This window comes from Cebus imitator, unplaced genomic scaffold (assembly GCF_001604975.1).
Source record: "Cebus imitator isolate Cc_AM_T3 unplaced genomic scaffold, Cebus_imitator-1.0 Scaffold1363, whole genome shotgun sequence".
NCBI lineage: Eukaryota > Metazoa > Chordata > Mammalia > Primates > Cebidae > Cebus > Cebus imitator.
In genome coordinates, this window is record NW_016108678.1 from 3811 (window position 1) to 13052 (window position 9242).

The following is a 9242-nucleotide window of genomic DNA, read 5'->3' on the forward strand; positions in this document are numbered from 1 at the left end:
GCCCCGACCATGCCGCTCCTTCTGGGCGCCGCCATTTCTGCTGGCCCCGACCACGCGGCGGCTTCTGCTTGCTAGGAGGACCACTCCTAGCAAGCTTCTGCTCGCTGGGACTATGCTGCCGCCTCTCACCGCTGCTTCAGCTCACTCAGACCACACTGCCACCGCTTATGCTCGCTGGGACGCCGACTCTTGATTCTGCTCGCTGGGACTACGCTGCCGCCTCTGGCCGCTGCTTCCACTGGCTTGGACCACACCGCCGCCGCTTCTCCTCCTTCCAACGATGCGGCTTCTGCCGGGGGGCCCTCACGGGAAGCGCCGTCTCGGCTTCCGTAGGGGCGCGCACGCCGGCAGCGTCCTGAGCGACAGGCTGAGGCACCACCCCCTCTTAAAGGGGCCCCGGCCGGGACGGGACAGAAGCAGCTTCGCTGTGTCACAGGCCGAGCCTCTGCTCAGCCCCAGGATGGACGAAAGGCCCCAGTCCCTCATGCTCGGCTCTAGGGCCCTAGAGGTCGCAGGAGTGGAGCCCTGTGACCCCAGCCCCGAGATCGGTTCCCTTTGCCTGGGGAGCACCCGGGACCTGCCCCTGCCCTCCTCTGGACCTCAGCTTCATGATCCGCAAAGGAAGCGGCCTGGCCGGAGCTCTGGGGTCCCTCAAGCGCGGCGCCTCAGCATCCAGGTTGGGCTCCCTGGTCCCTCTGCAAGGGGGGCCCTTAGAACCACGGAAACCTGGGGGCTGGAGGGACAGTCCGAGGACAGCAGGGCCTCCCCGGCCTCACTGTCTGCATCCATCCTGTGGGAGCCCGGGGGCCCCACTAGGGCCCAGACACCTTGGACTCACCACGGCTGCCTGGGTCACCAGGCTCCCCAGGAGGCAGGCAGGGGCCCTGGGGTCCACCGCTGTCGCACCTCAACTCCATCCTAGGTCAGTGCCTGGAGGGGCCCTGCAGACTGTACCCAGCCCACCTCTTCCCAAGGAGAGGGACCTGCATTGCATCTGTCTCTGTGACACCCACCGGGAGGGATCATGCTGACCTCTCCCAGGGATCTGGGGGCGAGGCGGGGGAATTCCAGCCACCTGGCTATCATTCTGAAACCTCATCTCTACTAAAAATGCAAAAATCAGCCGGACATAGTGATGACCAACTGTAATGCCAGCTACTGGAGGGGCTGAGGCAGGAGAATTGCTTGAACCTGAGAGGAGGAGGTTGCAGTGAGCCAAGATCACAGCACTGCATTCCAGCCTGGGCGACAGAGCAAGTCTGTCTCAAAAAAGGAAAGAAAAGAGCAGGCCTCTCTGTCAGTGGACTGAGAGGAACCTGTAACAAAGATTCCCAACATCTCTCCCTGCAGTGTCAGAGAAGCCAGGGAGAGAGCTGAGACAGCCACACCCACCCCTGACCCATATCCCATTCTGGGACAGCCTGAGCTTCCACTCCACCTGCCAGTAATGCAGAGCCCTCCCGCTTCCTGCTGGGGAGTGTCAGAGGAGGCAAAGTGGAGGAGCCTGGATCTTCACTACCACAGAGTGGTAATGAGGCCACCCCAATGGGGTGTCAGTAGAAACCACAAGGGGAGCCAGACCCTGCCCAGTAAAAAGAAAAAGAGGTCCCTTGGGTCTAAATGGAGACTGAGTGGGGAACCTGGACCTTACCTTGCAGTAACAAGAGGCCAGAGCAGTGTCAAAAAACAGTAACAACAGCACAACACCACAGTGTTTACAAAAGCAACAACAGAAGACTTTGAGGCTGGGCACGGTGGCTCTCGCCTGTAATCCTAGCACTTTGGGAGGGCAAGGCAGGTGGATCACTTGAGGCCAGGAGTTCCAGACCAGCCTGGCCAACATCGCAAAACCCTGTCTCTACCAAAAATACAAAAATTGGCCAGGCATGGTGGTGGGTGCCTGTAATCCCAGCTACTTGGGAGGTTGAGGTGGGAGAACTGCTTGAACCTGGGAGGTGGAGGTTGCAGTGAACTGAGATTGTGCCACTGCACTCCAGCCAGGGTGGCAGAGCAAGATCCTGTCTCAAAAAGGAAAAAAAAAAAGTAGAGAAGACTTTGGGAAGTGATGGGTGTGTTTATTACCTTGCTTGTGGTGATGGTTTCATGGGTCTATATAGACATATGTCAAAACTCATCAAACTGCCCACGTTAAATATGGAGTTTCTTGGGTATCAGTTATACCTCAATAAAGCTGTTTGAAAAACAGAAAAATTAAATAACATCCAGAGTCTCATAACACAAAGATGTCCAGGTTTCAATAGAACCACTCATTACCAGGAAGATGGTTCTTAATATGATAAAATGGACTGAAACTGTTGAATCCAACTTAAGTGAAAAGGTACAATCAGTCAATGCCAACAGTAGATGGCAGAGATGTTAGAATTAGCTCACAAAGATTGTAAAGCAGCCACCATAAAGATGCTTCAGCAAACAACCAATGTGCTTGAAACAAATGAAAAAATAAAAAAGCTTCGGCAAAAAAAAGAGAGAAAGTCTTAGGAAAGAAATTGAAGATATAAATAAATTGGAATGGAAATCTTAGAAGTAAAAAATGCAATAACTGAAGTACAGACTCAGAGGATGAGCTCAAGAGCAGGATGAAGGGGACGGAGGAAAGAACCAGGGAACTGGAAGACAGAACAACAGAAAGTACCCAGTCTGAACAACAGAGAAGATAGACTGAAAAAGAAAAAAAGGACAGAGTCTCATGTACATGTGGGACTGCAACAAAAGACCTAACATTTGTGTCACTGGTGGTTAAGAAGGAGAGGAGAAAGCATGCAAGGCTGATAAAGTATTCAACAAAGGCTAAAACTCCTCAAATTTGGTAAGAGACACAAAACTGCAGGTTCAAAATGAATCTCAAATAAGGAAAACCCAAAGCAATCATGCCAAGGGACATCACAATTAAATTTCTAAAAACTAAGGACAAAGCAAAACAACCAGAGAAAGCAATACCAATACCAATACTCCATAGGGGAAAACCATTTGCATTACTGCAGATTTCCCTTCGGGGGTGATGGAGCCAAAATGAAGTGGCACCCCATATTTTTCAAGTGCTGAAGCAAAGGGACCATCAGCCTGGAATCTTTTTTTTGTTTTGTTTTTTTGAGACAGAGTCTTGCTCTGCCACCAGGCTGGAGTGCAGTAGTGCAATTTTGGCTCACTGCAACCTGCCCAGAATCTTATATGCAGTGAAAACATCCTTCAGGAATTAAAGGGAAATGAAGACATTCTCAAAAGAAGAAAATTTAAGAGAATTTGTTTCCAAAGACTTACCCCAAAAGATTACACTACTGCACTCCAGCCTGGGTGACAGAATGAAACTCCACCTCGAAAAAAAAGAAAAGAAAAGACTGTATTATACTTGATATAAATAAAATGATACTAATTTACTCGAGATAGGGTCTTGCTCTGTTCCCCAGGCTGGAGTGTATTGGCACAACTATAGGTCACTGAAGCCTTGAATTTCTGGACTCAGGTGAGCCTCCCACCTCAGCCTCCTTAGCAGCCAGGACTACGGGTGCCCACCCTCATGCCCAGCCATGAGTATTCAGAAGATGAAATTTTAAACTTATGAGGCCAGGTGAGGTGGCCCATGCCTGCAATCTCAGTCCTTTGGGAGGCCAAGGCAGGAGGATTGCTTGAACCAGGAGGCAGAGTTTGCTGTGAACTGAGATCCCGGCATTGCACCCTCAAGCCTGGGTGACAGAGTGAGACTTCATCTCAAACAAATCAAAAGAAAAAAACCAAGTGAGCTCATGGAGATAGAGAATGAAATGATGATATAATGATTACCAGAGGCTTGGAAGGGTAGTAGGAGTCGGGGGAAGTGAGGATAGTTAATAGATACACGAATACAGTTAGAAAGAATAAATAAGACCCAGTATTTGATAGCACAATAACAATTTAATTGTACTTTTAAAAATAACTGAGTATGACTGGATTTCTTGTAACACAAAGGACAAAATGCTTGAAGTGATACATACCCCATTTACCATGATGTGATATTACACATTGTACGCCTGTATCAAAATATCTAATGTACCCCATAAGTAAGTGTACCTGTTATGTACCCTAAGAAATTAAAATTTAAAATTTAAAAATATACATATTTTGACACAAGTGAAGATAAAAAACATATCAATAGTTATGGAATACAGCAAAAGCAGTTTAAGAGTGAATTTTATTGCAATAAAAACCTATATTAAATGAAAAGATAGATCAAATAATATAATCATATCTCAAGGAAAGAGAAAAGGAAAAACCAAGCATGCAGTCAGTAAAAGCAAGAATATAGTAAAAATTATAGAAGAAAAAAATAAGATATAGACTAGAGAAACAATAGACAAAAATTAATGAAATAAGTCAGTTTTTAAAAAAGATAAAGGAACAACCTTTAGAGAAACTAAGAAAAAAAGAGAAAACTCAATCAAATAAATCAGAAATAAAAGAGGACACATTATCACTGATACCAAAGAAATACAAATGACGCTGAGACTACTATGAAAACTTATTAAGCCAACAAAACTTGATAACCTAAAAAAAATATTGGATAACCTTGGTTAATAAATTCCTATAACCACGCAATCTACAAAGATTGGATCAGGAAGAAACGAAAATCTGTAAAGACTACTTATTAATAGGTAAGGGGATTTAATCAGTAACAAAAAAATGCTAACTAATAACAGGCAGTACTAGGTGACTTCACTTGGGAAGGCTACAAAACATTTAAAATGGAAATAATAGGCCAGGTACAGGGACTTGTGCCTGTAAGCCCAGAAGCTTGGGAGACTGAGGAAGGCAGATCACTTGAGTTCAGGAGTTCGAGACTAGCCTGGGCAAACAGTGAGATCCCATCTCTACGAAAGTACAAAAAAAAATATCCAGGCATGGTGGTGCATGTCTGTGGTCCCAGGTAACTAAAAAGCTGAGGTGAGAGGATCACTTGAGCCTGGGTGGTGGAGGTTGCAATGAGCTGAGATCATGTCACTTCACTCTAGCCTGGGTGACAGAACAATATCTTATCTTAAATAAATAAATAAATGAAATGAAAATAGTAAAGAAGTACTTTCCAAACTCTTCCAAATAATTGAAGAGGAGAGCACACCCTTTTTTTCTTCAAGTGATTCTCCTGCCTCGGCCTCCCAAGTAGCTGGGATTGCAGGCACGCACCACTATGCCTGGCTAATTTTTGTATTTTTAGTAGAGATGGGTTTCTGCCATGTTGGCCAGGCTGGCCTTCAAAACTGGACCTCAGGTGATCCTCCCCCCTCAACTTCCTGAAGTGCTGGGATTCCAGGCATGAGCCACCGTGCCCAGCCAGGAGGGTACAGTTCCAAATGCATTTGAAGAAGACATTCAGATGCATATTGTATTAGTATCATTATGATACCACAGCCAGAAGAGGACACTATGAGAAAAGGAAATCATAGTCCCACCAGGTGGGACAGAGAGTGCTGACGCTGGGAAGCCCCCTGGAGCCACCTTCTCTGAACGCTTAGGGCCCAGACCCCCAAATACTTTGGGGGTGGTAGAACCTGCTAAGGGCTTGCCTCCCACCACAGAGGAGGAGGCCCAGGACCCTCAGGGGATCCCCAGCTGGACAGTGAGATAGAAAAGGATGATGATGATGCCTTCCTCTCCGTCATGTCTCCTGACACCTGGTTGCCTCTACAGCCCAGGAAATGTCAGACCCAGTCCCACAGTACCCTGCCCAAGGAACAGGACTCATCTTCTGAGAAGGACAGATGCAGCCCTAACAAATGGGACAAGGACTACATCCAGGGACCCATAAGTGGCAGTCATGATCTTCAGCCAGCAGCACCAGGCCCTGGCAGGGCCCACCAACATCACCCCAACCAGGACAACCAGACTGTCAGCCAGATCCTGGGCGAATGGTGGACACTTTGGTGCCCAATGAGAAGCAGAAGTACCATAACCTGACTCCCAGGTGAAGGTGGCCCACTTGCAACATGGACCAAAAGAAGTCCAGCTTGGAGGCCAAACCCACGAGCCTGGGGCCAGCAGGAGGGCACAAGGGCTCATGGGAGTGGAGCTTGTCAGAGATGGGCACTGCCACTGCCCCTGGGGTGTCCTCTGAGCTCCTGTCAGTTGCAGCCCAGACACTCCTGAGCTCAGATACCAAGGAGCAGCTTCTGTGGGAAAGAATGGCTGCACACTGTCAGGGAAGCTGGCTCAGCCTAGCCCCAAGCCTTCTCCCACAGTGGGGTACACAGCCTAGATGAGGGGGAAATGGACCATCAGGAACGGATGCAGGTGGTGTCTGGTGCTGCATCCTACTCTGGCCCAAAGCCTTCTACCCAGTATGGAGCTCCAGGTCCCTTTGCAGCCCCTTGTGAGGGAGGTACCTTGGTTGCCAGCAGGCAGCCCCACTGCTGCCCACCTAAGCTTCTCGTTGGCAGCATGTGGCCAGTGAGGACACAGCCAGGATGAGGACCACATGGTCACCCGTGATGAGGAAGGGGATGATGATGTCACTGCTGACTGGGCACCGCTGACACTGATCTACAGTGCATGGAGCAGGTGACCAACAGTGAGAGTGGGGACAGCTTTGAGGAGGACTCAGAGGGGAACAAGAGCTTTGGTCGGAAGGTGTTTTCACCTGTCATCCTTTCCTCCTTTACCTCCTGCCAGCACTTGCTGGACCCTGAGCTCCCAGGGCCCCCAGATCTACCTGCAGCATTTGGCAAAGGCTATGGTCACACCCTGTCTTCCTCCTCTACCCTCTGCCTGCTTCCTCCTCAACCTTGGCAGCCACCTTCTTCTCACTGGGCCCAGGAATCTTCAAGGCCCAGAAGTCTGGTCATGGCAGCACAGCGGGCCCCCTCGACCTCACCCCTTGGGGCGGGGGCCAGGGCCCAACGACACCTTCCAAGGCAACCTGGTTCCTCGCCATGGATCCTGCCACCTGCTGGTGCAAGAGACCTGAAAGTGTGGGTGGCCTGGAGCCACTAGGCCCCTCAGTCCTCACAGCCCCTCCCAACAGGAGAGAAAGCGGGGCACTAGCGCCTTCTTAGGCAGCAGCTGGGCTGAGCCACCTGGGGAGCGGGGCCCACACCAGCGAAAATGAGCTTCGGTAGGAGGGGCAGAGGGAACCCCGCAGATTAGGATCCTGCACCTGAGGACCTCACCTCGCCCCAGTGCAGATGAGAAGGTGCTCCAGCTGCAGCCCGGAGCCCAACACCCCCAAGAGTGCCAAGTGCAAGGGGGCAGCTTCCCCTTTGCCCATACAGGTACAGACGCCAAGGACTGGCTGGAGAGCTGGAGTCGGAGAAGGCGCCATCCTCCTCACTGCGGTGCCCTGGACCAGAGCCGGGCCCTGGTCATGCAGCTCTTCCAGGACCACAGCTTCTTCCCGCCCTCCAGGCCACAGCCGCCCTCCCGCCTGCTATGCACACGTCTTACCCTCCAGGGTTTGTGTGCAGAACACCCTGCCCATGCTGCCCAGCAGCTTCAGGCCACACCTGCCCCAGCACCAGCCTCTGGGACCCAGGCAGCGGTTCCCAGTGGCCCGGCAACCGCCACCTGCATCCGTTCTACCTGCAGTTGAAGGTCTCCACGGTGCCCAGAAGATCATACAGGCCACTCCCACGGAGCCGCCCCGAGGCTGAGGCTCCTCTCCTCTAACTGCCCCCCACTGGCACCTCTGCTACCCCTGCCCTGACTCCCAGCCCCACGAGGGTCCTGACCCACCTCACCCGGCTTGGACTTTGACGCCGCCCAGGCTGCCCCGTCCGTGCCTCCGCCCCAGAGTCCAGGCCTGGACAGCCTGGCTGGAGGGGGGCTCCCCAGCCCTGTCACCAGCCCCCGGGTCCCTCCACAGCTGCCACAGGCAGGTGTGGGACCCTGGAGAAGATTCAGGACTCACAGGACCCCCTCAGGACATGGACAGCATGTGGGTTCGCAATGGAGAGCAGGATGGTTATCTCCTCCCGGGTAAAGCCATTTCATCCTTTCCAATTGGGGCATAATGAGGCCTGCTCCTCTTATACATACCCACTGCCCCCGCAGCTCCCTCCTGGTGCCGGGAGACAGCTTGGCGGGGGGGACGCAGGGACAGTCTTCCTCCTCCCAGCCCCTGTACATAACCCCGAGTACATGATCTTCAGGGCTTTTCACTTTATGCAAAATAGCTCCTGCCAGGGCTGCCAGCTGGAGGGTGGTGTCGGCCTTGGGCCACAGGGAGGCGCCTGTGGAATAGGGGGAGTTCACACACCCCTTCTTTCCCCAGAGGGCTAGACTCAGGTTAGTTTGGGGAGGGTGGTTCCTGCACTTTGCTACAGGCACGGGAAGGGTTTTCTCCCCACCTCTTTCCTCTCCCAACTTGTGTTGGACTTTCTAAGAAGGTGATTCCCATTGCCCTTGCCCCCTTCCCAAGAACAAAACATGTTGATCATGTGAGATATTTATTACTGTGTGGAGAAGCTGTGCTGATCCAGATTAAAATTGTTTAACAAAATAAAATAATAAAATAAAATAAAATAGGCTAGGCGCAGTGGCTCATGCCTGTAATCGCAGCACTTAGGGAGGCCTAGGTGGGTGGATCACGAGGTCGGGAGATCTAGACCATCCTGGCTGACACAGTGAAACCCCGTCTGAACTAATAATACAAGAAATTAGCCGGGAGTGTTGGCAAGCACCTGTAGTCCCAGCTACGTACTTGGGATGCTGAGGCCGGAGAATTGCATGAACCCGGGACGTGGAGGTTACAGTGAGCCAAGATTGCATCACTGCAGTCCAGCCTGGGTGACAGAGTGAGACTTCATTTCAAAAAAAAAAAAAAGAATACAACCAATTTAACTCATGAAGATAGAGAAAGTTATGATGATTACCAGAGGCTGGGAAGGGTAGTGGGGTGTGGGGGAGTGAGGATAGTTAATAGATACAAAAATATAGTTAGAATAAATAAGACCAAGTATTTGACAGCACAACAGGGTGACTATATTCAATAATAATTTAATTGTACCTTTAAAAATAACTGAGCATAATTGGATTTCTCATAACACAAAGGACAAACGCTTGAAGTGATACATACCAGATTTACCCTGATGTGATTATTACACATTGTATGCCTATATCAAAATATCTAATGTACCCCATAAGTAAGTATAACTACTATGTACCCACAGAAATTAAAAATTAAGATTTAAAAATATACATATCGATGTAAATGAAGATAAAAAAACCAACATCAATAGTTATGGGATACAACAAAAGCA

The 9242-nt window shown here is 50.2% G+C and overlaps 1 pseudogene; it reads left to right on the plus strand.

Moving 5' to 3' along the window:
* The first annotated feature begins 280 nt into the window (after positions 1-280).
* On the plus strand, positions 281-7040 carry LOC108298992 (annotated as a pseudogene).
* The last annotated feature ends 2202 nt before the right edge of the window (positions 7041-9242 follow it).